This window comes from Phoenix dactylifera, chromosome 6, assembly GCF_051530095.1.
Source record: "Phoenix dactylifera cultivar Ajwa chromosome 6, Ajwa_hap1_PhDact_Kaust_v1.1, whole genome shotgun sequence".
Taxonomy (NCBI): Eukaryota; Viridiplantae; Streptophyta; class Magnoliopsida; order Arecales; family Arecaceae; genus Phoenix; species Phoenix dactylifera.
Window position 1 is genome coordinate 20092471 of NC_143195.1, and position 11311 is coordinate 20103781.

At 34.9% G+C, this 11311-nt stretch overlaps 1 long non-coding RNA gene across 1 annotated transcript; it reads left to right on the forward strand.

Annotated features, from left to right (window-relative positions):
- The first annotated feature begins 2694 nt into the window (after positions 1-2694).
- On the forward strand, positions 2695-11311 carry LOC149753339 (uncharacterized). Its single transcript, XR_016395723.1, has 2 exons — positions 2695-6062; positions 8316-11311. It is a non-coding gene; the product is annotated as an uncharacterized LOC149753339 (long non-coding RNA).

An 11311-nucleotide genomic window follows, 5' to 3' on the forward strand; every position in this document is an offset into this window, starting at 1 on the left:
ATCATCCTCTTCGTCTTCTTTATCTTATCCAAATGTTCTTGTGTCTTCTCCATATACTCTCTTCCCTGCTCTCTCCACATACTTGCCCCCTCTGACTTAGGCATCGGAGGGCCGGCGCCGGGGAGCCCGGCCACCGGTTTTTCTTGCAGGACTTGCACACCCCCCTCACAGCGGAGGACGCAGCCAGCCGGCGCACCGCCGTCCGCCCCCTGCAGCAGCGGAGCTCCTCCTTCCCCGGCTTCACGGCGGCCCCTGGGTCCAATTTCCAGCAACAGGGATGTTGGGAAGGACGTGGAGAATCCTACGCGGACGGCCGGGACAAGCATGGGACGCTGCGAGGAATCCATGGATGATGAAGGCTAGATTTGGCTGGGAGGAAATCTGGGAAGATGTTGGATTCGGTTGGGAGGAAGTGATGGGCCAGATGTGCGAAAGAAGTGGAAGAAGAGAATGAATCGCGGAGAAGGAATTGGGTTGTGGATAGATTCTGCTGAGGACGTGGAAGAGTAGGAATGATGTGTGACCTTATTCGTGGATAGATTGTGATCTAGCGGAAGAAGTTGGGAGATTCGGAGAAGGAAAGAGAGGGCTTAGACTGGGAGACGGGGAGGAAATAGGAGAGGCCTCTGTTTTGCTAAGCTGGGAAGCTAGGTACACACGGGAAAGATGAGGTGGAACAAGGAACGAGTAGCTTCATGCACAGGTGGAAGAAAGTAATCCACACATGGAACAGGTTGGGCCTAATTCGTGAGAGGGACGACTCGACCTGTACACATTCGACTCGACCAATAAAAGAAATCAATCAAACTTGAATAATTTATTTAAAATGAAATGATGAAGGCGAACACATTTTCTCATGTTTAAATTTAGAATATGTGCATAAAAATAATAATAAGTGCTATGTAAAATAGATTAATTTGCACATTATTTAGCACTTATCACACTTCCAAACCTACATTTTGCTAGTCCTCGAGCAAAATAAAAAATAAAAAAAGAAATTAACTTACTTTCGCAGGAATCGCGATTGCATTTACCATATGCAATAAGGCTTTAAACCCCTAAGTGGCTCTAGTGGACGAGTTTTGTCTCGTGAGGGTTTCCGGCGCAGATACCCACAAACTGCTGTTTCTATCCAAATAATTTGTTTTATCGTTTCATAAAATATAATTTTAAATGCATAAATGCCAAGAATTTCAAAAGCATACAAAGTTTTAATTACTAAAAAAGCCCAAATCCTAAGTCAGTATGTAAGTTAAGTTGAAGCTATTAAGTTTCTGTTAGGGAGTTGTAAAACTTATTTATACTTCAGTGCTCGGTGAAATCTGGACTATACACAAATTAAGGCTTGGGATCCCTCAAAATACTGCTGAAACTAGTAGCTTCTAAGAAATGGTTGGATAAGACCTAATCACTGAATTAAAATCATCCTATCTTGCAGGATTTCGAGAGTTGTGGATGTTTACTTTAATACCTCGCGGGTTTTATCTGTAATATTCTAGTTTACTCGAACTTTTACAACGACGTTTTTCATACTATTGTCTTTATCAAGGTCAATATACACATTGTTATTATTTCTCTATTATAAATTTATTTACCTCTTCTTTTTTTTGTATATATTGTGCACTTTTACTCTTGGATGATTTCTCCATGTAGCGAGCATTTAGTCAACAACTCCCACATCAGTTGGCGTATGGTGTTGGGCATCAAGACTCCCTACGGACCTATGTTCGAGTTCCTTATCACAAGCCCGCTGACCTTTGACAATAGGTAGCCCTTTTCAATGTACCTGACTTAATCCATTCTTTTTTTTATTATTTTTATTATTATTTTTATTATTATTTTTATTTTTATTTTATATATATATAATAAAAGCAAATTAGATAGGTATGATTCATCAAGACTCAAGGTTACTACCAGCCTTAGCAATATAATGTTGAATCTAACCCTTACAAGTGCAGGCCATGTGTGTTGTGAAATTTCAAAGCAAAAATCATCTTACAACTCACTAAAAGAATTTTTAATAAAAAGAACTCAAAGTGTCTTACTCCTGACTAGTCATTGGGCTTTTTAGACTTTATATACTTGGTGTGTTTATCATTTCAGCACAAATACATAGAAATTAGATTTTTATTCATTTTTTTAATTTGAAAAAATTTCTTAAAATTCGAAAAACTTTTTCACAAATCAAAAATTTGAAAAACCTCCCCCAACCTAGATCAGACATTATCCTCAATATTTTTTTAATAATATTATATTATTATTTTATTATTTTATTTTATTTTATTTTAGACGAAGATACGATGCATATAAAGGATAGAAGCATTTTACCCTAATAATATGGGTAATATGAGGGCTCCTCTTAAGAAATTGAAAAATGCAACAAGAAAATGTACAAAAATGACCTACGAGAATTGGGTTGCCTCCCAACAAGCACTAAGTTTAACATCTTCAGCCAGATGCAGCGCATCCTTAACGTCTCCCACCTAGAGAGTTTACTAGGGAAGAGAAACAATTTAAAATTGAATAGCCAAACCTTTTGCTTAGGCTCGAAAGACTTACGGTTAATGGATTTGTCATGAAAAGCCTTAGTCCTTGCCTTGTATATTTTGGCATTTTCATACGCCTCATTGCATAACTCTTCAAGCTCGTTGAGTTGAAGTTTTCGATTAGAACCAGCGGTTTCCATATCAAAATTAAACTTTTTAATGCCTCAAAAAGCTTTATGCTCAAGTTCTACTGGTAAGTAGCAAGCTTTACCAAAAATCAGTCGGTAAGGAGACATGCCAATAAGAGTCTTATAGGCAGTACGGTAAACCTAGAGAGAATCGTTTAACCTCTGAGACCAATCTTTTCTATCGGGGCGTATTGTTTTTTCTAAAATGTGTTTTATCTTCCTATTGGAAACTTCAACTTGCCCGGTTGTTTGGGGATGGTACGGGGTGGCAACCTTGTGGGTGATTGAATACTTGCGAACCAAAGCCTCAAAAGACCGGTTGCAGAAATGTGATTCCCCATCACTAATGATAGCTCGGGATGTGCCAAAGAGACTAAATATATTTGTTTGTAAGAACTTAACCACAACCTTGTGGTCATTATTCCTAGTGGCAACTGCTTCTACCCACTTCGAGACATAGTCAACCTCGACAAGAATGTACTCAAAACTAAAAGAACGTGGGAAAGGGCCCATGAAGTCAATACCCCAAACATCAAAAATTTCTATAATTAAAATGGGGTTAAGTGGCATCATATCTGATGACCCAAAGATTGATTCATAGATTGATTTTGATGATCACAAAACCTTGAAGTATAGATACTAATGTTTATGTTGCAAGGAGAAAGATATTTATTTTGCAAGGAACATAGCAAGTTGGAAGAACACAAGAAGGCCTCCAAAGCTCTCAAGTTGGAAGAAAGCTACAATTTATTGGCCCAAGCTTAAAGTTCAAAGGATTCAAATTGGAGGAGTAAAATCAAAAGAAAAATTCAAAAGAACAGTCTTCGAGTCGACTCCAGTGGAATTCGAGTCGACTCCAGAGAAGTATGAGTCGACTCCGGAGAAGTATGAGTCGACTCCTAGGAGTCACAGGCAGAAAAGTCAGAGAGCAGTTTTCGGGTCTGAGATTCGAGTCGACTCCAGTGGAACGCGAGTCGACTCCGATGGTTGGTAGGTCGACTCCGAAGAAAGCAAGAGTCGACTCTCAGCGGAACACAAGGAAAAAGTCAGAGAGCATTTTTGGGACTCTGAGATTCGAGTCGACTCCCGCATTGCACGAGTCGACTCCGAGACTCCGCGACCATCAACAGACAGAAAACCAAGTTACTGCCTCTGAGATTCGAGTCGACTCCCAGACAGCTCGAGTCGACTCCAAGGCAGCGCTACACCAAGATGGCAGAAGGTTGTGTTTCACAAACTGAGAGCCGAGTCGACTCCAAGGAAGTTCGAGTCGACTCCAAGACTGGACGAGCCAAAAGACAGAGGATCGGGAGTTCGGGGTCTGAGATTCGAGTCGACTCCCAGGACAGTCGAGTCGACTCGAGAGGACAAAATTCAAAATTGGATCCACGGACTTCAGTGGATGAGCCGACTCCGAAATTGCCAAGTCAGCTCCAGAAGTTGGCGAGTCGACTCCGGGTTAAGACGAGTCGACTCCCAGTCGAGGATGCACCATAATTCAAATTTGGAACAGTGGCCGAGTCGTCTCCAGTAAAGCACGAGTCGACTCCTGCAACAGGCGAGTCGACTCCTGATCGCGCGAGTCGACTCCGATCCCAACGGTAATATTGTCAGGAAGTGCAGACTGTGTCCAACGGCTCTATTTTTGTCTCTAACGGCTAGATTCTTGTTTCCACGCCATCTAAAGCTATAAAAACAAGAGGAGAGCTAGGGGAGAAGGCATGGAAGTGGGAGAGATCATCTAGGAAAGAGATCTCAAAGAGATTACAAAGGAAATCTCCCACAAGCACAAAAGGGCCATCCAAAACGAAATAGAGAGAAGAAGAGCATCCAAGTGAATCCGAAAGCTTCCTCTCCATCCGCGTGCTGCCTCGGGGATCCTCTACTTCATGCCAAATCAGAGGAGGATCAAGTAAAGAAGAAGCCGAGCTCCTCCATCTTCAAAACTCGTTTGAGGGCTTCTCTTTACTCTATTTGTTTATATTGTCATATCTGCTTGTTTAAGAAGCTTTGATTTGTTTTTATTCTTTGTTTTAATATCTTGTAACTTGATTCAATCAAGGGATTGAATCAAGGGGTTAAAGGTTTGTTGGTGAGCCAAAGGGAAAACCAACGGTGTAAGGTTTGTTGGTGAGCCAAAGGGAAAACCAACGGAGATAGGTTTGTTGGTGAGCCAAAGGGGAAAACCAACGGAGATAGGTTTGTTGGTGAGCCGAGGGTAAAACCAACGTGTAAGGGTTTGATTGTGAGCCCGGGAAAACAATCGGGGTTGGTTCTAGTCGGTGAGCCTGGGAAAACCGACCGAGTTCGTTGTGCGCTCGTAAAAACAACAAGTTGGGTTGTGAGCTTGTAAAACAACCGGCTGTAATCGGTAGGATTATAGTGAAATTCCCAAGAGGTCTTGGGGAGTGGATGTAGGTGCTGGGGTGCACCGAACCACTATATGTCCTTTGTGTTTGTAATGCCTCTAGTTATTGTCTAACTAACACACTTACTTACTTAGATAAATTGCTTGCTTAATTCTTATCCGCACATCCTTTAGTTGCAAGCATATTTAATCAAGTCGAAGTCTATACATCAAACCCTTGCTAAGTTTAACTTTCACTGTGCATCTATACAACTTAGCATAGTTACTCATAAAGTTTTAGAAGTAGCATAAAAGTTTTAAAAGACCCAATTCACCCCCCCTCTTGGGTTGTATCTACTGGGCAACATGTGGTATCAGAGCAGGTGCTCAAATATTATTTGTAGTCTTAACCGACTAGAGCCAAAGATCATGACAACTCAAATAGATAGTTTTCTAGGAGAAGGACAAGCAATTGACACACCTCCACTATTTAATGGCATAAACTATGCACATTGGAAAATACGCATGCGCATCTTTATTCAATCACAAAACTATTACTATTGGAAAATCATAATAAATGACCCTCACACACTCTCTCAAACTTTTAATGAAAAAGACTTAGCACAATTAAATGCTAAAGCTATGAACATATTATATTGTGCGATTCAAGAAACAATGTTTAATGAAATTTCTGCATGCTTATCTGCAAAGGAGATCTGGGATACTTTAGAAAATATTTATGAGAAATCTCAGAGTAGCTCACATGTACTTCAATTGCATACTAACAATGAGACTGCAGAAAAAGGTGTTGAAACTTCCATCTCAGTCGAGTCGACCCCAAGTATTTCAGAGTCGACCCTCAAGTTAACCGAGTCGACTCCAATAAGGTCCGAGTCGACTCCAAGGCAAATCAGCTTCCTAAAGACAAAGAAGAAGAGGAAGCAAGAAGAAAGGAAGAAAGAGGTAAAACGCAAGAAAGCCTTGACCAAGAGAAATTCAGACAAGGAATTGAAAGTTAGGAGCAACAGTGAACTACAAAAGGTAACTAATTTATGTTTTATGGCATTAGAAGAAAAAGTAAAATCTGAATCTAATTTTAAACCAAACGAATCTCATGAAGAATTTTCTTATGATGAACTTTTAAATGCTTTTCATGAGTTGTATAGTGATTGTAGAAAATTATCTGTAAAGAATAAAAATCTTAAGAAACTAAATTCTGAAAATGAAAGCTTAAGGTCATTTTCAGAAGAATTGATTCAGAAAAATCATAGCTTAATTAAAGAAAATCAAAACTTAAGTAAAGAAATTAACCAATTAAAATGTTTTATTAACAAATTCACTGTAAGTTCAGAAAGATTAAAAATGATGTTTGAAAGCCAATATGCTGATTTTGATAAATCAAAATTTAGCTTGACTCCTTCACTTAGCCATAAATCTCTAGAGAAAAAGGTTATCAATTTACCAAGCAAACCATTAAATAAGATAACTTATTTCAAAAATGAAAAGGATGGGAATAACAACTTTACCTATCGTTCTAGTATAATTAAATCAAATGGTAAAGTTATTATTATTAAACAGATATGGATTCCAAAAGGAACCATATGTCCTAACTCTCAAGGACTCAAGCAAGCTTGGGTACCCAAAATGAGAAAATGAGGATGTACACATAGGTGTACCAAGGTACCTATGGAACATAAAGAAACTTAAAAAGTTATTAACAAAAAAAATAATGAAATCAGTAATTCTTGCATCTCATCATTATTTGTGCTTTAGTATTTGATATGATTTGCTAGTAGTGATCAATTTTGTGATATAGAAAATACTTTTGGAAATATAATCAAATCTCTTCATTTTTTAGTATACTTTACTCACTATTGGATAAGTTGCTAAATGATTAATCAATTTATTAAGAATAACTCTATGAATTCTCTATATGCTTGATTGAGAGTTATTATCCATGGCATTATTGTTTATTGATCATAGATATGATAATGTGTACTTGGTATGCTTTTGAATATATGCACTATGAATACCAAGAAACCATCCTTGGCATATAAAATCAACTCATGCTAGTATGTACTTAATCTCAAAAGACCTTGCCATAGGCTTACTTAGATTATCTACTTAAAGGTCAAAGTTTTGCTATGCATGCTAACTAAGGAAACAAACAAAAATCATTTCTAAATCTTAAGATGTTGTTTCCATCTCCAAGTTTTTCAAAAGCTTACATTGAATTTATTCTTGAAAAATAAAACTGAAGTATTTTTCTGTATTTACTAAATCTTGTAAAAGTGGTTCAAATGATAAAGGTTTCCAAACTGTGAAGATAAAGAGTATCATGGCACAGTGTTGAAAACCAAAATCCTGATAAAGGTTATACAGAAAATAATATTAAATCCAATGATTTCAGCACCAAGGACACCATAAGCAAAATAGGATTAATAGAATTCTTGAAGAAATGAAAAAGACAATTATGTATGATAGTCATCTACTTAAATAAATTTTTAAAAGACTATCATCACTGCTTGTCATACATATGATTTCTATTTTTGATGAAAATTTTGATCTTCTGAAAAATGGAAAATGAACCATTGCATATCTTTCATATTTTTCAGTCGTACATGTTATTATGAAAATAATGCCAAATCTGATAAAGATACTTCTATCCTTGGATATCATTCATCAAGCAATGCATATAGAACATTCATGAAAAATTCTAGTTGTAGAAGTATCAATTCATTTTATTCTTTATGAGACTAATGATTTATTATCAAAATACTAAAATCAAATTATATGGTTAATCTTTTACATATGCACTTAATGAAGAAAAATTGATGACTACTAAAAGACTAAATCAAGAAAAGAGGAAATAGATCTTGATAAAGATTCTTGCATGATTAGAAGTAAAGATCATCATTATCATGTGCTTGCTTCATGAGCTTTATATTCTGTCAAATGAATGTGTAGAAGTCACTCCTATGTGGTTACTTCATTAAAAAGGAGATCTATGAAAAATAACCACCATATTTAAAAATACACATTACATATATGATAAAGCAATATGTGATTTAGAACAAGCATCAAAAGCATGATATATAAAAGCTTAAGCAACCTTTTTGATAGAAAGTAATAGTGATAAATCTATGCATCAAAAAGATGAATTTGTGATATCTTATTTGCTCAAAGTATGCATTGATGACATCATTTTTGGTTCTACTAATGAAGAGTTATATTGCAAAGTGAGTTTGAAATATGATGAATGAATTAACATCTTCTCTCAAACTCCAAATTAAGACAAACAGGAAAGGGGATCTTCATTGACCAACGTTAGTCCACAAGAAAACTCTTATAGAAGATTGGCATGAAGAAGGTATATCTATGACCCCATCTTGTAGAATTTGAAAAGGATGAGCAAAGTAGATCTATTGTGTTAAAGCTGTATTGAAGCATGATAGAATAATTATTTTACAGCTAGTAGACCAGATTGTATGCTTATTATGTGACCTTGTGCAAGACTTCAATCTAACTTTAATTAATCATATTTTATTGATAACAAATAAATCATAATCTGAATTTTGATAGAAACAAATGTTTAAGATAAATTGATTAAAACATAGTTAACATATCTTATTGATAATTATCTTAAGCAAATAGAATCTAAACTAAATTGACTTAAACTATCTTGGTTAATGAATCTATCTCTTTAGTTCAAATGATATGTGCTTGCTTATATTTAGGCAATCTCTTGAGTAAAGTGACTCAACATGCAACTATTGTCATATCTTATATTGAGTCATCTAGTTAAAAAATATATATGTTGGATGAATGCTTTGTATCTTAAAGAAACTAATGACCTTCCTTCAAGAAAGAAAAATGAGAGATTTCAACTTGAAGGATATCTTCATGTAAGATACACTAAACATTTACATGCAAACAAGAGAGAGGATCTTCTTCAGCCAAAAGTTCACACATAAGAAATCTAGTTTGGCTTGAAGAACATATAATGAATAGGTAATTTAGATACCTTTCTCACAAATTAGTTGAGCAAAGTCAGTAACTTAAATCTTATTATGGCATGATTAAATTCTTTAATTATTAATTTTTGATATCATGTCTATATGTGTATTGACTGACTTATACTTTTAGAAATTATTTCATGGTTTGCCCAAACTAAAATATATCTTTGCCTATGTCATAACCATGAAATACACAAGTATATGCTTAAAATGTTGATGTAAAATAACTTGTGAGAAGTTATGAAACCTTGAGCATAATGAAAATATTGTTTGCATGATATACATATATATGATACGTAAGATTAATTCTCTATTCTGCTCTCTCATGAAAATTACTTGAGAATAACAAAAAGAGAGAGAGATAAAGAAAAGAAAATGGATATTATTCAAGAGAAGTAAAATCCAAGTAGAGGCAAACACTTCAACCTTAAGGAAAAGCAAAACAAACTTAATATATTCGACACATTTGTGAGACTTGTGTGAGCATTCTTTTGGAAGGGATAAAATCCATAATTAATTACACTTAAATAGGGAGGTTTTGAAGTAAACATTTTAACCTTTCTATATTGCTCATCATAGGGATGGTGCCAATGGGGAGGCTAGTGGTAGTACCCGGCACTATTTGACCCAACTATTCGGTGTAGGGCATATTAGGGACGGCACAAGAGGGAGGCTAGTGGTAGTACCTCGTGCCCCTTCCCAACTCCACCGGATAGGGAGCAAATAGAGTATAGAGCATAAGAAAGTTATAAATGAAAAACAAAGTAAATGAAAGTAGAATTAAGTCAAATTTTTAATCACTTGAAAACACACTTTAAGGATGAAATTATTGCAAGATTATATTTAAATAGGGGGAGTTTATTTGAAAAGAATTGATTTTGATCCTTGACATTCTTGTACTTAGTATTTTAATGCATGACTTAACACATGGTATATCTTGCATATGGTATGATGTCTTGATTTATGGATTCTCAATATTTTGTAATGTTTCATACTTGGACAATTTGATTGAATGTTTGAATTGCTACATAACATCTTTTGTCTAGTTTTATTGAAAAGAAATTTCAGATTTGTCATTCACAATCATTGTTAAAATCTGAAAGCTAAATAAAATTGTAGAAAGGAGAAGAGAAGAACATCTCTATTTAGGGAAAATAAATTGATTTTGTTTTATCCTTCAACTTGCCTAAATTTGGTATATAATGTTCAAATTCGTACCAAAACTCAACATTTAATACAAAGATTCTGAATATGCTCTTATATGTTTGAAATATGTATTTTCAATCGTAATCATTTAAGATGAGCTATAATGTGGAAGATACATATCTCAAAGTATGATTGAAAATCCTATGTAATTCCGAATCTGATTTTGTATAAAAGCTTAAACTAAATGTGATTTTTAAAATAAAGTCTTACTTTAAGAAAAACAGAATTAATTTTGATGCCTTTGATGATTGCTCCGATACGCATCCGAAACATATCATTTCTTATCTTCAAAGTATACTAATATTGGTTCAAATGATGTGTCTTTCGATGATCTTGATTGCAAACAAAAATTTCTAAATATATGATTCTATTTTGATATAAAAAAAAAAATATATTTATTGTGCTTCATGTATACATTGCTGAAAAACTATGATTAAGAAATTGAGTTCTATAAATATATATACCTCAATGATCATCTATATATTTTTCTCTTCTACATTATTGAAGACTTCCATCAATAGAGTGAATGATCTTAAAGCTAGAAACATTTCACCTCACTCAAATGACTCTAAAAGAAAGAAAATGTAAATGCGTTTGAAAGAAACTGAGCTTCAATTGAATCATTTTATGATTAATACTTTTATACATTTTCTCTAAGATTAGGAGAAAGCATAACTTGTTCTTAAAGGATTAGAAAGAGTGATTACTATAAATTCTGAATAATTCTAGATCACTCTACATTCTCGATATTACAGAATTTCAGTGTTATTCACGTTTATTACTAAAATCTGAAATTCAACAATTTAAAATGATTAAAGAAGAATGCATCTTTTGAGGGGGAGCTTTAGATATTCAGTATCCTATCCCAAAGACACTTTATTTTGATACATACTTTGAATTTTATGGATTGATTTTGATGAACCTCCTTATATTGCAAGACATGTTTTAATTTCCTTGAGATGAGTTCTATAAAGGTTGTCTTATCTCAAACCTTGAGTCTTATGAAAATAAGCTGAAATATATTTTTGAGATTGACAATCTTATTGAACATTATCTTAGGATTCTAAA